We start from the raw sequence: 4,221 nt of genomic DNA on the forward strand, positions 1-4,221 counted from the left end.
GCACAAGCAAGGTGTGCACCTGGATGGGCTTGCTTGGGTGTGGAGGACTGTGGCTAGTAGATAGAAACACAAGTCTAGTTGGAGGGTGCATTGATAAAAGGTTATGTTAGCAAGGAAATTGATCGCTTATTTCCTCGGCAACCTACTGAAGTTCACTGGTTATGCGTGCAACATACACCAGACTAATGTAGCATTGAATCATGCAACAAAAACAGTTTACGGGTTACTAGAACAACTACTGGACTGCCTACTCACTCAACAACAACAAAAAAGAAAACACAGACTACTACATAGTAAATTGCTCGGGAACTAACAACCGGACACAGACATCCAAGACTCAAAAATATAACATGATGACTCGTGTACAATGAAGCTTAAAATGAAAAAAAAAAAGAACAACAACCGTGCAATATATATATATATATATATATATATATATATATATATATATATATATATATATATATTATAAGAGGAGCAATGATACAAAATTGGTAGCCAGCCTTTGCAAGGCTCAAGACTCATCCTTTTATACTACTTACTTTGCTGCATCTGTCAATACTAAGATTTTCTCTGGATGGTAAGATGTGCCAGCAAGGCGTGCAGGAGGCGTTGCTGAGTAATAATGACCTTTAGCTTGCCAACTTGCAGTTGACTGTATGACTGTAGGGCGGCTAACCAGTGCTACAGACTTGCAGTTGTGGTAGGGCGGCTAACCGGCCGTCTGCAGTCGTAGTCCGCGGAAGCCTTAGCCTACGGCTAACACTTGGCACGCTCGGTGGGTTAGATTCCCAATCCAATGACTCAAACCCAAAATTATTAACAAATTCTAGAATGTTAATTGCTTCTTATCCTCTAGGCGAGTTTCGGTCATGGTCATGGTCATGGCAGTACATCTTGGACTTTGAGATCCAGAAGGTGGAAATTGAAGGATACCTTCCATGAGATGAATTCCAATGATTAATTCCCGAAAGCGGACATCTGGAAGAAAGATCCTGAGGTAGCACTTGCTTCTTCCCATGCTGTTTGGCTGGTGGTGGATGTCATCCCTTTCTTTTGCTGGTTGTTGCTCTGCTATTCGTTGGAGAACATCATGATGGTGAATAGCCGATTTTTGAGTTGATCATAGTGCTTGTGGAGAGCCGTGGAGTAATCTTCCAGTGCTTCCAAAAAGCTATTGCAGCCTCCTTATGTTGGTAGGTGAGGGGATGCTTTCTTCGGGCTAAGGTGAGGATGGCTTTGACTCTTCTAGTGATATACCTGTGTGAGATCCCTGCCCCCTCTGACTCTGGAGTGCTGGCAGTGGAAGTAGCAACCTTGCACGCAGGGCAGAGCTTCCTAGTCGAGGCCTTGCCCATGAATGTCCGGACAAGAGACTAATCCGACGGCTCTTCCAAAACCAAACCCGGAAAAAACTTCCCTCGCCCAGAAAGCATAGGCAATTCCTCCAAGAAAAATCTTCTAACATAGTCAAGGGCCTTAACTAACCTTTGTATTCTGACTGAACCCGTGGGTCACATGGCCGAATCAAAGAAGGAACTTGCACTTGGTTCATAGAGACCAACGCTTTTTTCCCCATCAAAGAGGCACAATCATGTTGATTCTTTTCCATATAACAAGGATTATCCTATGACTTACTTCAACTATCGTAACTTGAACAGAATTGAATTTTACTATAGGAATCCATCAGTCCAGCCTAACCCCATCCAATCCCATGGGTTAGCCAACCGCCCATCAGTCCAGCCTATAACCCCATCCAATCCCATGGGTTAGCCAACCGCCCAACCACTGTATTAATAGGATCCATTATAAAAATTTGGTTATGTTTTGTCCTAGGTGTACCAGGGAAAAGAGTTTCCAAGCCCCCTAGTAGGCTCTCATGCAAAACTTAAATAGACATACCACTTACACACCCAATATGAAATTGCCTTTTCTTAGATTCAACTATGTCCAGAACAGCATTGAAATAAAACCACTTACACACCCAAAATTGCCTTTTCTTAGATTCAACTATGTCCAGAACAGCATTGAAATAAAACCACAGTGTTTCCATCATAATCCTCAGTATTCCATTTCCAGGTCCAATTTCCAACTTTTCTACTTTCCAACTATAAAATCCAAATTTCAGTCATTTCTTCCTCAACGTACCTATGGCATCATCGACAGCCGGAACGCTCACCACCTGCTCATTCAGGGGCCTTTTCAATAGTTCCTAGCCCATAGTACCTAGGAGTATAATCACATAAAATCCATATGGACTCTCAGTTTACAATCACTAGATCAACCAACAAGATCCATGCAAAAGAGCCATAAGCTCATCCGTTGAGGAACAACAAGGCCAATCAACCAGATCCATGCCCATGTTCAAAAACAAATCTAACTCATTTTTCTTCCTCGTCGCACGCGTGGGTATTCAGGGCAAGCCCGAGCACCGTATGGTCAGCACCCTCTAGGCTCCTTCGTAGGTCACCTAGCGCTTCACGCTTCCTTGGTCCCTCATCCACCGTATTATCGGAAGCTCACCATTATAATCGAACCGAGGCTGGTCAAGACCTCAGCCGACCTTGCCACGTGAGACTTCCTTCATTGACTCTCCGTCAACCGTTTTGCAACCTTTTCACTTAGGTCCCCATGACCTCATTCCACAAGATAGTCAAAATGCTTTCCCAGCATTCTTGGCATAAAACAATCTTTAAAAAATAGGTTTCACATACAAGTACAGTTCCAAATAAAATTCTCATCTTTCCTCATCAGTTCTCATTATTCCTCATCAGTTCTCATCTTTCCTCATCAGTTCTCATCATTCCTCATCATTTCTCATCATCCCATATCATTCCTCATTATCCCACATTCTTCTACATCAATTCACATCACATCATTTCACATCGATTCACATCCATTCACATCATCCTACATCATTCCCACATTCGTTCACATCATCTCACATCAATTTACATCCATTCACATCATCCTACATCATTCCCACATTCATTCACATCATCTCACATCATTTCACATCCATTCACGTCATTCTACATTATTCCCACATTCATTCACATCATCCCACATCAATTCACACATCATCCCACATCATTCACATTATCCCACATCATTTCACATACATTCACGTCATTCTACATCATTCCCACATTCATTCACATCATCCCACATCAATTCACATCAACTCACATCATCTCACATCATTCCACATTCATTCACATCATCTCCTTCAATATTTGTAATCATCCCCTAATTTAGAATGCAAGAAATCATTGTTTTCCTTTGTTTTTGGTCTAGAGAGAGAAATTATTCTAGAGAGAGATAATACAGTTTTGAAATATTTTTAGATAAGTATTTTTTCCCAATCAATAGGAAGAGATCCCTTGAAACAGAATCTTAAAAAGAATTTTCCAATGTGCATTAGAAATTTAATTGAATATGTGTATTGGACATCTTGGCCTAGGGGTATATAATTTCAGAAAATTTTGATTAAGGTCCAAATAGTGTTCAAAAAAGGCCAATAAGGTTAATCCAAGTATTGGAATAAGAAAAAGGTAAAGAATAAAATAAAATCCCTCAAAAATGAGTAAATTCTCACATAAGATGAAGAGTTTACTCTAGTATTGGGTTTATTAGTAAAAAATGGGATTTTTAAAGTAAAAATTTAGGATTTTTTAAGTAAAAAATTAGGATTTTTTTTAGTAAAAAAATGGAATTTTTTACCATTCAGAATGGGGAGAAGGGCTCATGAAGGAGGCGCCTAGAAATCACATCAAGGGGGCATTTTTAATTCAAAAAAATGAGATATTGTCATCTCTCCTCCTCCAAACCAAATAAAAAAATGTGAGCCAAACTAGTCTAAAACTTGTCCAAAATGGATCAAACTGGAGATGGAAGCCTCTAGATCCTAGTTGGACTTGGTTGGTGGCCTCCCTCACCTTTAAATTGACCCTCATTCCTTTGTATTTTCATCTTTGTGTATTTAAATGCCATTATAATCTTCAAATTAGTATAATTTTATTATCCCTCTATTTTGCCTCTTTTTGGGAAGCTTTGGAGCTTCACTAATCTTCATCCTCTCTTGGAGAGTACCCTCTTCATCTTGGTGGCCAAGCTTTCTCCTATGGGCATCACTTCTCTCTAAAGAATCAAGCCAAAAACCAAGGGTAAGCTTAAATCAATGGTGTTTTTCTATCTTTTTCAATGGTAATCTTATTCCCA

This window comes from Cibotium barometz, chromosome 50, assembly GCF_041138505.1.
Source record: "Cibotium barometz isolate CiBa-2024 chromosome 50, ASM4113850v1, whole genome shotgun sequence".
Lineage (NCBI taxonomy): Eukaryota > Viridiplantae > Streptophyta > Polypodiopsida > Cyatheales > Cibotiaceae > Cibotium > Cibotium barometz.